At 47.4% G+C, this 18,292-nt stretch overlaps 2 protein-coding genes across 3 annotated transcripts in view; one reads left to right on the top strand and one right to left on the bottom strand.

The window, feature by feature from the left end:
• By (focal adhesion protein tensin) overlaps nt 1-18,292 on the bottom strand; it is a 277,180-nt gene that overhangs the window by 188,909 nt on the left and 69,979 nt on the right. The window lies entirely within an intron of this gene.
• Nucleotides 1-18,292, top strand: part of LOC143147680 (putative sodium-dependent multivitamin transporter) — a 173,788-nt gene that overhangs the window by 134,840 nt on the left and 20,656 nt on the right. The gene's annotated exons all lie outside the window — the stretch shown is intronic.

The following is an 18,292-nucleotide window of genomic DNA, read 5'->3' as shown; positions in this document are numbered from 1 at the left end:
GAACAAACGGTAGAATCAACTTGGATCTTGTATCGTTGTACATTCTACGAAGTATTTCTTTCGCCTCGAGTTCCGAAGTTTCTCTTGGAAATTAGAAAAATTAGAAAAATTCCGGTTGGCGACCAAGAATCCCCTCTCGAGCGCGATGGGTTGACTCGATGTACTTATCCCCAGTTCCAGCCGTTGAATTAGAAAAATATCGTGAAACGGAATCACCGATGGACTCTCGAAGGCTGCGAGCGACTTTCGAGGTTGGTGGCGGTAGTGTTGCAATTTTTCAAGCGGATCGCGTCGAGGTTCGCGGATCTCGAGAACGGTAACGCGCGATTTACAAGGTGACCGGCGAGAAACGTTCGCAATCTGCCGTCGCGTGGTCGATTTCGCGAAATTTACCGTGGAACCTTGACGCGGGTCGCGGTTGACCAAAAAGCACCGTAGGAGACGCGAATGGAAATTTATTCGAGCACCGTCCGACGCGAATAAATTTTCGGGTCTCGTTTGCGCGTGCACCTTTCCCTCCCTCCATGCCGCGTACGCTTTCGTCTGGGAACACGCCTCGTCGAATATCGTTTCTCCTCGGTTTCGTTCCCTTTCCGCTGCGGATTTACCGCGCGGTTGGCACACCGGGGATTACCAATCAGGCCCGTACCCGTCTCTCGCTCGTCCGTTCGCCTTTATTTCTGCTCCCCTTCCCCCCTGCCCACCCTCCCACGTCTTTTTCTCTTGCTTTTTATTCGCGCGTCGCGCCCCGGAATGCCGATGGCCCGCTCGCAACACCGACTTTTGTGAGTTATAGTTCGGCGAGCGAGCGAAACGAGCCGATTGTGCGCGAGACTACGTGCGCACGCGCGCTCGCCGGAAAAATTCACCGCGCCGAACGTTCATCGAGAGATATCGCGATAACGCTTACCGCCGCGAACGATGAGTTCGCGACTAGTCAGAATTTCGAGCTGGGAAGATAAACGACGAGTATGGAGTAAAAAAAAAGAATATACCCAACCCAGACCTAACCCAGACCTAACCCAGACCTAACATAGACCTAAGATTCGTGTTCCGTCATTTATACGGGATACGTCGAATTGGAAGTTAGAACGAATCGTTATCGTTTCTTCCGTCGATAGAAGTCTTGAAAGTAACAATTCTACCGCGACAGAGATCGGTAAGTTTTCAACGAATCGGATCGGTCTTCTTACCAGACTTACGTAGACTCGGAGTAGTAACTATTACCGGAACGAGAAAGGTTCTCGATACATTAAAATTATCATCGAGAACAAGTATCGCGATTGAGCAAAATTTTCCCATTTCCTTACCCTACGTATCCTGTATCGTGGAGTGTATTCGCGGTAAATAATCGTGGGTTTACCATTCCTCGAAAATTGTGAAACGATAGATCAATATTCTAGGCATCGGTACTGCTCGAACTTTGGTCATTTTTTAACATTCCCTTCAAAGTGTGCTATATTTTCGTTCGTATCTGTATCGAAGACACTCTTAATTGTACAAATATACACGAGGGATTTCGTTACGCGACAAGAACCCCGTATCCGCGGTTTTGTATATTTCCCGCGGCTACATAACGTCTACTCCTATGCAACGCGGCCATTTAGCACCTAAACGCGAGAATCCCCGGTGGGGATCGGACCGAGGGAAGGTCCGGTCCTCTCGTCGTTCAGTTTCCAAGGACTTGGCGCGTAAATCACGATCTCTTCACGGTACACGGATATTTGGATCCGAACGAGTAATGTTACCGCATCGAGCGCGTACGACGAGCACGCGTTAACGTGCCGCGAGGAGCGTACGGTACTCCGTGGAAAAAGAGGATCTTCATCGCCGCGGGATTTAGCTTCTCTAATTGGATATTACAGAAATATTATAAACACGGAACACGGGCCGGGTACGAGGCCAGGCGCAACATGGAAATAACCGACCACGGATACGGTACTGAGTTCTAAACGTTACGGTCGCGAGCTGCGCGGGATTCGTCGCGGTAAAAATCAAAGCGAAGCGTCGCGACCGCTTCGAACCGAACTTCGAACGTGAACTTCTGAAACGGACGTGCAACCACGAACCGATGCATCGGTAACTTCGAGGAACTGGCCGATTTCTCGGAACGATTTACGAAGTTTCCACCGGACTCGTGTACAATGGCACCGTACGAGAAGGAAAATTCGTAAGAACCTAGAGACCGGGTTTCCCGGTAGGCGAACAACGAGAATTCGTCGAAGCTGGAATCCATTTTTTCCTGGCGTTTCGGGGCGAGAACGCTCCCCGTGCATTCGCTCGTGATGAACGATGAACAGATTGCTGCCCGGACGGTCCGATCGCGGCGGAGAAAAAGCGAGGATAGCGGTGGGGAATAAGCGAGGAGGATGTCGACTCGCTTATCTCGCCGCCGCGACGGCGTGTTCGGGTGACTTTGAACGATTGGCTCTTTAGGGTCTGCAACCCAGAAGAAAGTCGATTAATCCGTACGTTCTCCTCCGCGCAACGAACGGTTCGCGAACCGCCCGTCTCTCTTTCTCGCCCAACGATCTCCTCGTTCCTACGATTTAACCCCTTCGATTTTCGATGGAAAGGGCGACACCGGAGACAACTATTTCCCTCGTAATCTCTCGATCTAACCAGCGAGAATACGAAAATCGAGGCAACGTCTTCCGTTTAACGAGTTACTTGCGTATTGGGAAGACGAGGGGAACGAAACCGACACGTGCTTACCTATTACGTTGAGTGATAAGTCACGTTACGTTACTGGTAAATCTTTAAAGTTCGTAACCACTCGTAGTTACCGATACGAACTAATGGGCAGCGATCGCGCAGATAGAAGTTACGAGAAAAAATAATTCTTCCGTCTTGGGACAAAGACACGAGTTTGGGTGCGGGATGATCGCGTTTGCGGAGAAATGAAACAAACTCGATCTATCTCCGAAAGAAAACTATCAAAGTGACGATACTTTCACGATTTTCGTAACTTGTTCGCGAGCGTTCGGCCGAGGATTTCTATCTTCGCGCGGCGAGTACTCGAGCGAGGATCCTTTCTGTTACGTACTTCTAGGTATTCGAGAGTGTTCTTGCCCCGGTCATGGGAAATGCCACGCGGAGGAGTGACGAAACATCGGGGAAAACTGTAACTCCGCTTTGCACGGAAAAACCATTATCCTCGTGGCTGCCAGTCTCGTAGATCAAACTGGTTGGAATTCACTCGTATATATAAAAAAAAAAAAAAAAAAAAACACAGAAACGGAGAAAAGAAGAGTCGTTCGAAATATCGATTACAACTTACAGATATGTAGATACAGAAGGTGCGAAAGCGCGATTGTTTACTTCGTAGATCGATCCGACTAAAATTCACACTCCTGAAAGAGGAGTAAAAGAAAAAACAAGAGACGATAGTTTACAATTTCGACGACTTACCGACGCACCGATATCGAAACGCTACCAAAATGAAACCCCAACTCCGACATTTACGTTACGTTTCCTAAGTATCGTACACGAGGGTCGTTGACGAGAAAAAATTCACGGACACGTTCCTGTACGAATCCGTATTAAAAAAAAAAAACAAAAAAAAAAGAAAAGTTTGCAATTCCTTCGGTGGTATTTCGTCGTGTTTTATACGGCACCGAAAGGGTCAAGACGAGGGCACGGCCAGGAAGGAATTCGTTCGGCGATCACCGCCGTAGGACTTCCGTGGCCGATTTTTGCCCGCGATAACGCGCGTGGCGTCCGTTGACGCGCGTGTATTCAATTCGCGAGCACTCCCACGCTAAAATGCTGTCCCTCGCGAACCGAACCGGTTGGACTCGGGCCACGAAGATAGAGCACCGTGCCGGTTCTCGTCATTCCGCGTTTCATTCGCGACGCTGGATCGTCCGTGTTGCACGTGCAACGTAATCTCCCGCGTTGTGTCAAGTACACCGGTGCCCCGTTATCGGCGTGTATCTGGATCTTTCGACAAGATCTCCGTGCCCTCGCCTAGCCACGTAGATCCACGATCGTGCACCCGCGATCCGAGTTCCTGTGTCAATAATATCTCCGGTTGCATCGTGACCCGGCCGGGAAAAATTCTCCGTTCGCGTAACAGCTGATCATAATCGAATCGCAACAACCGCAACGGGACGGACACGAGGAAACGGCGTTAACAACCATCGTTCCCGCTGCGATTTCGGAGAAATCGTCGTTCCTCGTTCGCGGACTCTTCCACTTGGCGAGATCGAGGAACGGACGACGCGTGGTGTCGGGAAAATTGTCGTTGGCGTGCAAGGTGTCTCCTTGGGAACCATTTGCATTCGTAACTGGCGAGAAGTTTTAACGGAAAGTTTCGATTTCCCGGTAATGGCGATAAAATTGTAAGAATCGTGTTTAAATTTGTCGTAAAGTTCAGATTATGGTATGTAGTTTTCTCATGGATATGGTATGCAAGGATCTCGCGAATCCAGTAGTATAGTTTTTGTGCATACGAGAATACAAAGTCCGAAGAAACAAGTCTACGGTGAAATGCCTTGACACGACGAGAATGTCGTGCGGTCTTTGTGACTCTCGACTTGGAACTGAATGGAAGAAACCCAAAAGAAAAATAGCCAAACCGAGACAGTCCTTGAAACTACCATCGACCATTCGCTATCGACATCTGGCACTGTTAGGATCATTGTTGCGTTCGTTCCAACAAAATTTAATACGCAATTGAGAAACAGAAATTGGATTTTTTCTCGTATCTCGTTGTCGTCGAACTCGTCTGCGTCGCGTTCGTATTTATCGAGAACCGTATGGTTTCGTTAAAGAAAATAAACACAACCACCTTGAGATCTCCTTGGAGGCTTCGCGCGCAAGGAAAAAAGATATTTCCCCGAGAAACGTTTCCACCGAGAAACCCATTAACTTGGACCGGGGGCGCGTTGTTCGACGTCACTTACATTCGTACGTATTAAAAAAACATATGGTCCCATTTAAGAAGAAGCTGAGCATAACGACCCTCGAAATCTCCTACGAGTCTTCGCGCACAAAAAACAATACATTTTTCCGAGAAACGTGTCCAACGAAATACATCGACTCGGTCCGACAACGTTTTTCGATGTCCTCGATATTTTTCAAGATATTGTTACTCGTTAAGGGCCTCTCGGTCGGGTCGGGAGAGAAGTTGTTCTTAAAACGAAAGGTTATACAGAAACTCGACTCCCTCGGTTATTTGTAACGAAGATTCGCACGATGAATTCGGAAAATCGTTTCGTTTCTTTTTTTTTTTCGGTGAAAATGAAACCCGATTTTTCTACAGCGTAACATTTTATAAACGTACAAACGTATAAACGTTCGATTAAATTACATATTTTCTCCATTTTTGGAAAACAAAATTAATATCCGAGCGAATATTTTCGCGAAGATGTCACGCTTTCGACGATTAATTCGGAACGTCGATAACGAGTTCGAATGGGATCGCGTCGTGAAGTTGTCGTTGGAACGAAACGAAACACCGAAATAGAAACTGGACGCTCGCGTCTATTATTCCGGAATCGTTTCCCAACGAAGAATTCGCACGGTGAAATGTAGAAACGCGAGTACGCGCAACGACAAAATACGCTCGGTGGTCGTTATCGATGCGCCGAGACGAGCGTGGACGATAACACCGTGACCCGTGGAAAATCGAGGGAAAAAGAAGTCACGCTGACGGACGGATTTGCGGATAACCCGTCGCGAAAGTAAATCGACCGAAGCCGTTGTCCGACTTCGATTAAACTGGAACGGAAGAAGATCGTGCTCCGGAAACTATTACTCGATCGGGCGTAATCCTATCTGGAAGCGGTCCGGGTCTCTCCCGGTCGCGGTTTACCTAACGATGACAAACGGTCCAGGATTATTTGGCCACTCGTGATTTCCCTGGCCGCCTATATACCTCAGACTTCGGTGTTATCCGTAGCAAAATGAACGGGCCAATAAGCTAGCGGACGAACACGTTGAAAAATGGCGAACGGTGCGCGAAACCTATGACCGGCCACCTAAATCTCGGTCCCGCGAAATCCGCCGTTATACGTTTTCTCCCCCTACCTTTTGTGCCCGAGCTGTGTATATATCTAGTACACGAGACGCGACGTGCAACCGAAGTATATAAATTCACCGTTATTACGCTCCCTTTTCTCGCCCCCTCTCGATCGCGGGTAAATACGAATTTATCGCGCGTCGCGAATCGCAAACGAGCGGATACATAAAATTTCGTCCCGTGGCCCGCGCGTACCGACGAGAACGGAAAAGGAACAACCGAGGAGGATTACAGAGGATCGTTTGTACTCGAAGACACATTGAACGCGACAACAACGTTTAGCTACGGACAAGGTGGAGTCCGCTCGTAAACGCGAACTCGCGACAACCTTCCGAGGTGTACATCTTGGGACGAAATCCGACGTTTCTTTTCGTTTCTCGTAACCTCGACCACGAAACGGTATTCTCGAACGATGATTTCGCATTTCGAAATTTTCAATTCCCCGAGAAGTATACAAAAGTCGTCCACTTGGTTACGTTCGAGGATTCCAGAATTACGAAACAGCAAGCAAACGAATCAACATAGATTTCTTCGGGACGAAAAAACCTGGAGATCTTAGACCTAACGTATACGAACTTTCCATTATTTATCGCTCCACATTTTACAGTCGATATCCACGCGTTGCGACACACTTCGCGGATACGTACACGGATCGAAAACATCAAGATCCCTTCTTCTCCCCGCCGACTGGTTCACGGTGCGCGACTCGTGCCGGTATCGAGGTTAATACTGTTATTCGCGTTAATGATTTATCATGTTCCACTAATATTCCACCGTGCACGTCGACGGACGGAGATGGACAGCTGTTGGTCGCCGACGAGTAAACTAACGAGCCGTTTGGCAGCTGTTCTCAAGATTTCCAAGAGATACGAGCTTTTAACCCTCGTTCGCTAATTTATATATCCGATGGATCGCATCGCGCGGTTGGAACGTATCGTTCGTCGCGCTGTTGCTTCCAGACGCTTGTCTTTTGTACAATTTTTACAATTTCGACTACCAGAGATCATCGTCGATCCACGACGATTTCGTATTTCGTAATTCGGAGTTATCGAAAAGTATTCAACGCTCGTACGGAAGGTTACCTTCGAAATTAGAAAACAGCGGGGAAGCGAATCGATTAATTTTCAAGATCGATCGTAGATCCCAAAGCTCGCGTAAACTCCTCGTTAGTTTTCTCTCCGTATTTCACCGTAGATATCCACGCGTTGCGTCATACTCCGCGGATACACGAATGAAAACATTAAGATTCGTTCTCCTCCCCTTGAATGGTTCACGGCGCGCAACGTTTACGAGTATCGGGGTTAATACATTATCTATCGCGGTATTGCTTCCAAGCGGCACGGTCTATGCCGTGTAGAATGTATGTAAATTGGTTTCGTCGGGCACGGCGGTAGGAAACGTTATAAAGAAAAAGACACCCGGCGCGGAGGGACCACCACACGTGTCCATCGTGTTGGGCGTGTTGTTACTTGGAAACATCATAATCCTACTTCGGCTACGAGGCGCGTACGCGAGCATATGGGAGGAAGGTTGCGTATAAATCTTACGAACGGACCTAATGTTACGGACGCCCTCGACGTCGTCGTGGAATTTATCCGTGGACGAGTTGACGGCTATCCACGAGGATTCTAGACGGTGCTGGTACCACGAACAAAGACTCCACGGTGCTCTTTGTTGCGCGCCGATCGCGCTCGAACGAACGATCGTAATTTTTTCGACACCAACCCTTTAACCGCAAAGGGCGCGCGCACGTTGAATGGCGGACGAGACACCTAAAAGTTTACACCCGAACGCGGTCGATACTCTCGAGGATATGTAAATTCCCTCCGGGATTCGATGTTAATGCCTTCGAAGACACACGATGGTATGCAAATTGTTTTCCATCGGGATACATTTTTTTTTTATATCGAGAGTCGTTTGTTTTTAATCGGAACGAAGATCAACGAGCGTTATTGTGGATCGAATGGAAGCGTACGGTAGCCTTCGAATGGAATAATTTTTGCACAAGCGCGCGTTTCAACGTCATCTCAACGACCGTTTCTTACGAACGTAAACACACACACATCGGACTTGGGAAAAACTCGTCCGTACGAACAGACAAAGGTACAAACTTCGACTTCCGATCGGTAGAACGCGGTTGAACGCGCAAACTCGATCGACGACGACCTTCGCGCGTTTGCGACGGTACGAGATACTTCTTTTTCTCTTTTTCTAGCCGAACGTACACGGAAGGAAATTCGCGATTCAATTTGGAAATCGTTCGCGGTGAATTTGATCGCTAATTTGAAACTTTCGCCAGGAATTTTTACCATCGAAAGTAACGGTAGCTCGTGTATTTTAAAAAAACCAATAAGCTCTTCCTACTTTTTACGCGCCGCGGATGAAAACAATGCAACGTCGTACACGACGCAACGAATCGGTTCGAGGAGAGGCCGCTGCGCGATAAATCGAATCGAACTTCTTGTAACGATTTTCGTGTCTCGTTCTCGATCAATCGTAAAACGAGACCCTTTCGTTATAGTACATCTTCGATCGATGTTTTCGCGATTTCTCGCAATTGGACGACTCTGGGCGTTCGTCGACCGGGCGCACGGTTTACGCCTTTCTGTGTTTCGTAACGACACCGAGCGTAAAAGTACTCCGTACGTTTTTCGTCGAGTGTCACTTCAAGGGACACGTTATTCACGGCTCCGAGGAGAAAAGAACGCTTTATGATTCTCATCTCGTCGTCGTTGGCCCTTGTCTCTACGGAGAGTCCCGGCGAGCGCTCCACTTTCCTAGTTTCGACGTGGAGCGTTTCCCGAGTTCTTGGCAAACGCTCGTGACCGTCGCGAAACAGCTGTTTCTTTAAACGACAAAAACCGTTGTTACCCGCGTATAAATCCTTTAACCCCGGTGTTTCGTTCGGACCTGTTTAAACGAAAATAACTTTCGTTCCTAAAGACGTAATTCACGAGAGAAACGTTTTGACGTTTCACGACTCGGTTCACCGTTCCCCGGTAATTTACTTCCCGGAAGAATTCGTTGGAACGAGTTTCCTCTTTTTCGCACTTTTTCACCGACCAAGCGATACATATTGTCTGCGTAACGACCCGCGTGAAAATACAACGAATACGTAAGTCGTACTCGTAACGACAGAGAGGACGCGAATAATTTGTGCGCCGGAAAGTGTAACGCGATAACGTACGCTGCAAGTTCGAAATAAAAATTACGCACGCGTTGTGGAATTTTTTATTTACAGTGTTTCTCTTATGTTCGTTACAGCGAAACGATCTATTTGTATTTTTTTCCGATCTTGTATCGTCCACCGGATCGTACCGGTCGGAGTAACGCGGTGAACGAGAACAGAACGTTAAAAGCAATAATTACACTTTCGGTTCTCCGATTGAAATTATTCGTTTGAAGCGTTTAAACCGTGCTCGAACACGTGCTCGAGCTCGGAGAATTGAAAAAAATGAATTTCGTAACTCTCGATAACCCGAACCATCGGTCTCGAGACACCCTTTAAACGCTCCAAATTACGTCACTCTTCGAGATTTATTCTCGCGGGGTCAAAAAGTCCCGTACCTTTTATTAGCATATTTTTACCATTATTCGCGGGACGCTGGAACAACGCGGGTGGCCGAAATAAAATATTAATATCAGTCGCGCGACCCTAATAATTCTATGCACGTTGCCTCTACACGGTGCATTGTGATCTTTGTTTCCTCGGTGGACGAACAGAGAAAAAAAAAAAAGAAAAAAACACCCACGTTCGGATGGCGTTTCGAAAAGGAAAACCGTTTTGTTTCTCGACCGAGATCGAATAAAACAACCACGGTGAAACATTTTCTACGACGGTAACCACCATCTCTCTTCCGCTCGGTACTTTAACGGCAACCGTAAAATAACTTTGAACGAAAGAGAGAGAGAGAGAGAGAGAGAGGGATTCTAATCGCAATAAACCTACGGGCGTAATTTGCTCCACGATACGAAAATAATGCACCACGGCGTTGCAATTAAGTAACACCGGCCTGGTAATTACTTATCGTTAATTAAATCAGTCTCGACCTTATCTTCGGCAACCCTTCGTGCGTTCCGCGACCCTTCGGAGCGCCTCTTCACCGTGGTGAGTGGAACGATCGTTTCGACGTGGACCGAAGTCCAAGCTGTTCCAGTCCATGCACCGAGCTATCTCGTAATCGGGCAATGCTCGTTCTCGCGTCTACGAAACGTTGGAAACGTTACGAACAATCTCGTCGGTGTTTCGGTGAACTTACCCGGTAGCTAGTTTTATCGCGTAACATATCCCGTCGAAACCTGTTTCCTAACTAACGAGTATTGTCATAACGAAACAAGGTTCGCGGATGTACGTTGGAATATAATTTCCTACGCAGCTCCTCCGCTCGTTTCCAGCGAGCTTTCCGTTGGACGCTACGTCGACAAATTTTCGTCCGTAATCGGGACCGAATCGACGTGTCGCTCCCTGTTTGGCTACCCGCTGTCGTGTCTCGCGTATCTTCCATCCATTACGGGGACACGGATCCTCTGCGGTACAAGGGTCGTATCACCGATGGAATTCTGTTAAACTTTCTCGAGAAAGATTACCTTCGAACCGTCTGGTAATCGTAGATACCAGTGCGTGGACACCTCTACGGTTCGCGAATATCGGGTTACGGCCCTCTGTAAAATTAACAGTGTGCAACGATCGCGAGAATTGTCCGCACAATTCGTCCAATTATCGTCGGACGCGTTTGAACGATAATCGTAAAGAATATCCTCGTTGTCGGCGCGCTCGTGGAAATGAGTTTGAAAATGCATGCGGGTACGACCAGCTGCCCGTACGTCTACGAAAGAGGCGTGCTTCGTGTCACGTGATCCAGCGATAAAGATTTACCTTCAAGATTTCGCGTATCTTCTTTATCGATATATTTCCGGCGAACAGGATCGATTCACTCGGTCTCGTTCGATCTTACAATGGTACTTGCGACAAACCATCGGTGCGCTCACTTACGACGCACGCAGCCACCCACCTACCTGTCTTTCGGTATTATCCTCCGTCACCTTTATCCGTCTGGCGAGCTTCGGCGTGCCGATCCCACACTAATCGTTCGCTTCTACGAACCAGAAATACGTACACCGATTTCATACGACGCAGACCCGTAAAGCGTGGCCATAGACGCGTAAGTAAATGGTACTCGGAAGGATACGGTGGGTGGTCGGTGCATTTATCGGTACGGCTCGCTCGGTGCATTTATCGGTACGGCTCGCTCGGTGCATTCTCTCCGTGAAACGCAACGAGTAACCTCCGACGCGAACTTCTCGCGCGCGCGGGCGCGTCGGTACTTCGCAATAAGCGCGAAGGTAAGTCGCGGGATTAAAATAATTTCGCGATCTAACCGCGCGAGAATGTCCCCCGCCCGCGGCTCTCGACAAAAGTAGGATAATGACAGAGCACGGCACCATGACCGCGGAATGATTTGAATTTTCCCAAGTAACCGTTGCGAAATCTCTCGCTGCCCGGCCGGTCGGCCGGCCGACGAAACACCGCCAACCACCCGGACACGATTGCTCGCGTTTCGAGCAACGTAACCGTATCGCCCTAGGGTGGGAAAAAGAACATTGGCTTTTAGGTAGCGATCCGTGCGGGGCTCGACGAATCGCGGTTAAGAAAAGAGACCGCGAGGAACGAACCGGATAAGTGGCGGGTCGGAATCGACGCAAATCGAGCGTGCAGAAACGCGAGCGTTTTCGCCTCGACGACGGGATTGCACAGCCACGGTTAACGGGACCTGGACGCGACAAAGAGGATCGAGTAGATCCAATGGATATCATCGTACGTACCACCCCCGTTCTATTCGATTCCGCGTGGTTCTGTGATTACCGATTGTTTTATTGGCTCGAGGAGCGGGAACGTCACCAGTGACCGAACAGCGTGTAATGCAATTTGACGCGATTACTTTCCTCGTGCCCCCTGCACTTCCTTTCGCCGTGTACTCTACGCGTGCACGCGGTGCTTAAGTCGATTCGACGCGCCTCGAGGCCCGACACGCGAGGGAGGGAGATACAGAGAGAGAAAGAAAGAGAGATAGTGGAATACGGGAACGTTTTGGCGTTCAGAGGCCTAGAGAGAGCCTCTAAGCCTGTCCGATTTCACCGATCGTTCTGGATTACTTCTCGGTATCGAGAGAAAAAGAAAGAAAAAAAAAGAGTGGGAATATACAACACCGTCAAGGTTGTCGGTGTTCTCGATACCCGGTCCAGAAGATACGTTGGCGCGTCAAGGACCGCGTACGATTTCGAACGAGGGATCTGTCCGGTTCGAAGTTGGGAAAAGATTGTTTTTTTTTTATCGTTCAATCGGATCGAGAACCAAAGAGATTTTAAGTTTCTTTGTTACCAGCAACGTGAATGAGAGACACTCGTATCTTTTGTATATATAATACTATCGCTGGAAAGTTTCGAGCAACGTTTCAAATAAATACACCTTTTTTATCGAAAGTATTGATCTTACGTTCGAATCAAACATTACTCGAGTATCATTCGTTGGATGAAGATATATACAACTGTGATTGGATTTTGACTCTTGAACGATGTAAACTCGAGTTAACGAGAGACACTGTTTTCTCTCGGGAAACTTTCGCGAAAGAGTTTCCGTTCTCGCGTTAGTCGAAAGAATATTTAAAACGTATACGAAATTGTACAATTTTCAAGGTAACGAACAAGATTCATTTCTACGAAGGAATAAGTATACTCCAAATTTGTGAGCGGCGGTGTGCGTAGACATTATCTTTTTATTCTTCGAAGCGAGTACTTTCAATGCATCGATGAAACGTTTTCGTGAAGAATCCGGTTCGGTTGTAAATCAACTCCCAAAAATCAACTTTTGGCGGTCCCTTGGAGGTTTCACCTTAATCGGGAGAATCGTCGGCCGTGATAGAAGCGAATATCTTAAACTCGTCGCGTTCCCCGCGGTGATACCGATGTTGTATCGGTAAGAAGGGAGACGCGTTCGTCGATGAAGAGGTTTCCCGCGCGGAGCGTTTCGCGGCGGTTCGATTAACTTTGTCCGTAGTCAGCTGTCGCGATCGTTCGATTCATCGAAACCCCCTGCAGTACCGCGGCCATTCAGAAAACGCTTCACGTACGCGGCTATGGGTTACTCACGTCGCCACGTGGCTGGCGAGACATACCAATCGCGAGTCACGAAACACCACGCATCTGTCGATGGTTCGCTTCGCATAGTTGCGCAGTACGACACGGGGTTACGCAACCCGCGCGCATATTGCCGGCTATTTTCGATGCGTTTGACGCGCGACAGAGTTTCAGATCGATCGCACGGAATACCGGGCGCAGCGTTAATTAACGATAAACGCGGCTCGACCGAGCGGCAACCGATCGGCAACGACAATGGGGGTCCTGGCGAATGAAAAGTCCCGATCGTTGCCCACGAACGACGATTAAAAAAAATAATGGAACGGTATTTTAAAATTGGTCGGCAAGAGCACTCGGAGACTGGTATTACGTACTTGTTCTCGGGAACTGATTTATTCCCGATAATAAATTATTTCCGTCCTCCGCTCGGGTCCTCGAGTATCGTAATACCTATCGAAAGACAGAGAACGCGTTTAAAGGGCGAACAAAGTACCGCGATACAACGATACTGTATCGAGTAGGAAAACGAGGAGTGGGGGTAGCCGAGCTACGGAGTAGGGACGGCCGTTCGATGGCCTCGAGCGGCCAACCGATTTCGTTCCGAGTTGCGTTTCGAACGTATATTTTCTCGAGTTCCGATCTTTCGGAGTTCGGTTCGTCGTTTCGTTCCGCGGTTCGATCGTTCCCCGGGCGATCTCCGCGTGTCCCGTTACCAGAGGAGGGAGGGGAGCTTTCGTTTCAGCGATCGAAAAACTGGGACGCGCGATTTTGGACACCGATCTCCTCGCCGCGTTATTATTGCGAAACGTTTAGCGTTATAGGCACCGAGTTGTTTCGTATCGTAAAAGTTGATGATACCTTTCGAACTCGCACTCGATGGGAGGTTAATTTGCTGCCTCTCTCTCTCTCTCTCTCTCTCTGTGTGTATGTGTGTATGTGTGTGTTTATCCATGGAAAATCTGAAGTCAGAGCCGCGATCGTGACGTGCCTATGCTCGGTCGGTCGGTTATGTAACGTAATAATACTTGTGTTCTGCGTAATTGCAGTGTCCCATATTCGGAACCGCGGCCTTCCTTTCCTTCGCCGCTTCGTCTTTCGTCGACTGGTTGTACGTTCGAACGTACAAACAACGTGGAAACGCGATCGTCGTTTCTCCCACGGGTTATCCGTAAACTCGGGGAAACTGGAACAACGCGTTCAACGCGCTCGACTAAATAATTCGCGTCGCCCAAAAATGGCCAACACCTGTTGCTTTCGTTGTCGCGAGACAATTTATCGGCCGAAAAATAAACACCGTACGCGTTCGTATCGTTCCATTGGGGAATAGTATCCACCGTGCGAGTCCACCTTGAACTTGGCGCGTGGATCGAACGTTTCCTTCGCAACGCTTGGAACACTCGAAGCGGACGAACGCGACTCGTGAAACCCACCGACGAACGCTCGGGACCGTGGGTTCGCGGCGTCGTAAATTGTACCGCGGTCGCGTTAATTGAGCGTTAATCGGCGCACTCGAACGAACGGTCCCGCGTAAAGCGGTTCAATTGAATCGAAGAACCGACACGATGGCTGAAATTGAGAAATACACCGGTCACGAGCCTCGAACGCGGCTCCAGTCACGACCTCGTGACTATTTCGTCGTACGATGCGGTGTGTACCCGTGTGACGTGTGTTCGCCGCGTTCTCGTCGTCCCGGCTAATTGGTACGAATTAAAAACGACTCGAATTCGACGCCGCGCGGTGCCACGAGGCGACACGCGGCCACGAACACCGGAAGGTTCAAGGACCGACGATTATTAGACGCGAATAGATCGCGTTCCTCGGCCGTTGACTAGGCGGTACACGTAGCCACGTGAATCTCTAACGAAGCAACGATCCCTACCGATATCGATCGCCGCCGGCGTAAATCACGATTTTAAACGGCGCCGACGCGTCCTCGTCGTTCAGCGAATGGTTATTACTACGTATTTCTCACGGAATCGCGATAAACAATGAACGCTTCCAGAATGAAATATCGACGAAGCCATCGATGGGCGTGAACGACAAAGTGAATTAACCATTAAATTGCTTTTCAACGAAGGCGACTCGGTGCAACGAAATTGGTTATTTGCTCGCGTCAAAAGGATTAATATCGCCTCTTCCGTGCGCGCGCGTCTTTGTCCGACAAATTTAATTAACAGGCGACTTCGTGCACGGAATTTGTACGTTCTCCGGGTAAAATGTTTCCCATGCTGTTAACTTTTTTGCTTCGATGCGCCCTTTTCGAGCGTACGCTCGATAATTGAGGTTAGGTTTAAAAGCAGCCTCCGGGATGGAACTCGTCGTTGCACGGTTACGCAATTACTTCCTCCGGTATGACATTTACCGTTTTTCCTTTTTTTTTTCTTTATTTTTCGATTCTCCCAACGAAAACGAAATAGCAACGACGATATCGATATCGACGATAGAACGGGTCGTAACTGTCCAGAATCGTGGCAAAGGTGAGATCTCCATTTTATCGATCCTTCTAGGATCAAACGTATTTTCATCCGTGAATTAATGCTCGAACTGTGTACGCAACACCTTGATAATACGTAATTCCGGTTCAGAGTTTTACGCGCACTACACGAACGACCAACGATCTCGCATTATTGATCGTCCGGGAAATATCCGACCCCACAACGACGCAGCAGCTTATAAATCATGTTGTCGGTCAATAATGATTGGCAGAACAACATAACCCCTGCACAATTTTAGGTCTAACATCAACATCGTCCGGTACCTACGTAATTCGACTTGTTAAGCCGATCCATTAAGAAGATATGGGTATCATCAGTGTCGACATCGTATCTGTCTTTCTCTCTCTCCCTCTCTCTCTCTCTCTGTCTCTCTCTCTCTTGGCGAACGAGTTCGAAGTCATTCATTTTCCATTGCCGATCGACGAGTCTCGCTGCAACCATCGGATCGCAACCGTGATCAATACATTTTCAGAAAAAGAACATTCTTCCAAACCTTTGACAATACACCCTTTCGCAGTATTTGTTTTTTCAATCATTTTCTTCCGAGCCTCGCGAGTTTCGAGCATCACCAGGCACGTTCTTTTGACTGCCATTAGTGTGATTGAACCCCCGAAGAAAGAGGATTGTGTTTTTCAGTTTCAATATGCAGCGTATCGCACGACGTCCATAAACATTTTAATAACGACAAACTACGTGCACGCGCATGGAAATTACTTTAATCGGGCTGTTCGTTTGTCGATTGTCCGCGTGATAAGATTTGCTTTTGCGGATCGTAAGGACATCGATGTTACACTTGCAGCGTACAAGCTGTTCGTATCCGTCTACAGGAACAACATTGAACGCAAATTGAACAAAATGTGATTGCGTGTTTTCGTTTTTTTCCTATTGACCCTTTGGACTCGAGAGAATTCAAACTGAAATTGAAATATTACACTCTTGCAAGATGTGAACATATGCGTGCAAAGTATCGAAATAAAAATGTTTAGTTTGAGATTAATTTTACAATTTAAAGGATTTTATCAAGGCACCAGTTTCTACGAGCAAAAAAGCTTGGAGTATAAAGGGTCAATTTGACGAATTTCTGCTCCGAAAATCATTTCTCGCGATGTTATCATTATTCGTTTCCTCGATCAACGATTCAATAAGCGATAACATTGCACAGTTTACTAATACGATACTACGTAGAATAATTAATTTCAATTATAGATCGGAGACGGATTTATTCCTCGGCGAAGTTCAAACTGAAATTAACTTTAGGAATCGATTTTTTCAATCGCTAGAGATCGATCGTTCTCTTTTCGCTCGCGAGTATTGAAACAAGTGCTCCCGATAATATCAATAACGGATAATATTCTTTACCATTGCCATCCAGTGGCAAAAATCGAAGCAAGAAAGTGAACGTCGAAATTGAAAATGTTAGGAACATTGCTACTTCGTAATACGATGAAAAATGATCGTAAAAAGATAATAATCGCATTTGACTAGAAATTTTCCTTCTCGAATTAAATTTCAACGTTCTCTTTCTTGCTCCAAGTTTTTGCCATTAGGCGACTAATAATAAGATCTTACCCTCGACGTTGAGTTTGATCAGACTTCCTCTCGTATTGCTTAAGAGTGCTCTCGTATTCTCTTGGAACCAAAGAGTATTACTTTTTATCTGAACCTTTTACGACCGACTGTCTCGCATAACGGAGCGTCGGTAAGTACGATTTATTTTACGCGTAAAATAATGAATAAAAATGATCGAAACGTGTATCGACGATAAGACCGTTCTCGATTTTCGAAAATATTGCCACGCGATGCTTGCCGAAAGAGCTTGTAAAAATTAAACAAAGAAAAGAAATGGAAAACATTTGGTAAACGTTTCGATCGATAACCGAGGTCTTTGCTGTTCAAGCTGCGATTTAACATCGACTCGACGCGATATCGGTTTATTGATCAGCGCGCGAAGAAACTCGAAGAATTTAAGAGATTCATTGTGTGGAGATTTTCGGCATAAAGCGATGCAACGGATGTTATAAAAATAGAATCCAATTATGGTTGCGTTGCGTCTCGAGCGATCGCTCGATCCTCCGAGACAAGGATAAAGTAGCGAACCGTAGCAACAGCCGTTAGCAACTACCTATTGGCAACAGTTTCAATAAAGTGCGAGAGTCCCTTCCGAACGGTCGCCACGAGTATCGGACAGCCGGTGTCACCGCATTGTTAAATAAATCAAGCTATCCGTATATCCTACCACGCCCTGCTGTCTCCGTTCGCTGCCTCGTTCCCGCAATTATATCTTGCCGAACGCGAACAAAAGTCACGACCACGTAAAATAATTTACTCTTTCGCGCGACCAAGGTTACGAATCGTACTCTTCTTAAAATGATATGGAACAATCTACCCTTACTCAAACGTATTCTATCCGAAGCGACAAAATACAACAAATTAATACCCTTGATATCGTTCGTTATTCTACGTTCACCGAATATATATATATTACAAACTTTGTAAAAGTTCCAATTAACGATTTCCATCGTATACGGTCGTTGCAAATACCGATTATTCACGCGCACGAGAAAATAATATTTCTTTCCTCCGTTTCCTGGATCTTCGTCGTTTCGAGATCGTTTTACCCAACGGTTTGCCCACGCGC

The sequence above is a fragment of the Ptiloglossa arizonensis genome, chromosome 5 (genome assembly GCF_051014685.1).
Source record: "Ptiloglossa arizonensis isolate GNS036 chromosome 5, iyPtiAriz1_principal, whole genome shotgun sequence".
In the NCBI taxonomy this organism is placed as follows: domain Eukaryota; kingdom Metazoa; phylum Arthropoda; class Insecta; order Hymenoptera; family Colletidae; genus Ptiloglossa; species Ptiloglossa arizonensis.
Note: the sequence above shows the minus strand (reverse complement) of the source record. Positions and strands in the feature narration are given on the sequence as shown.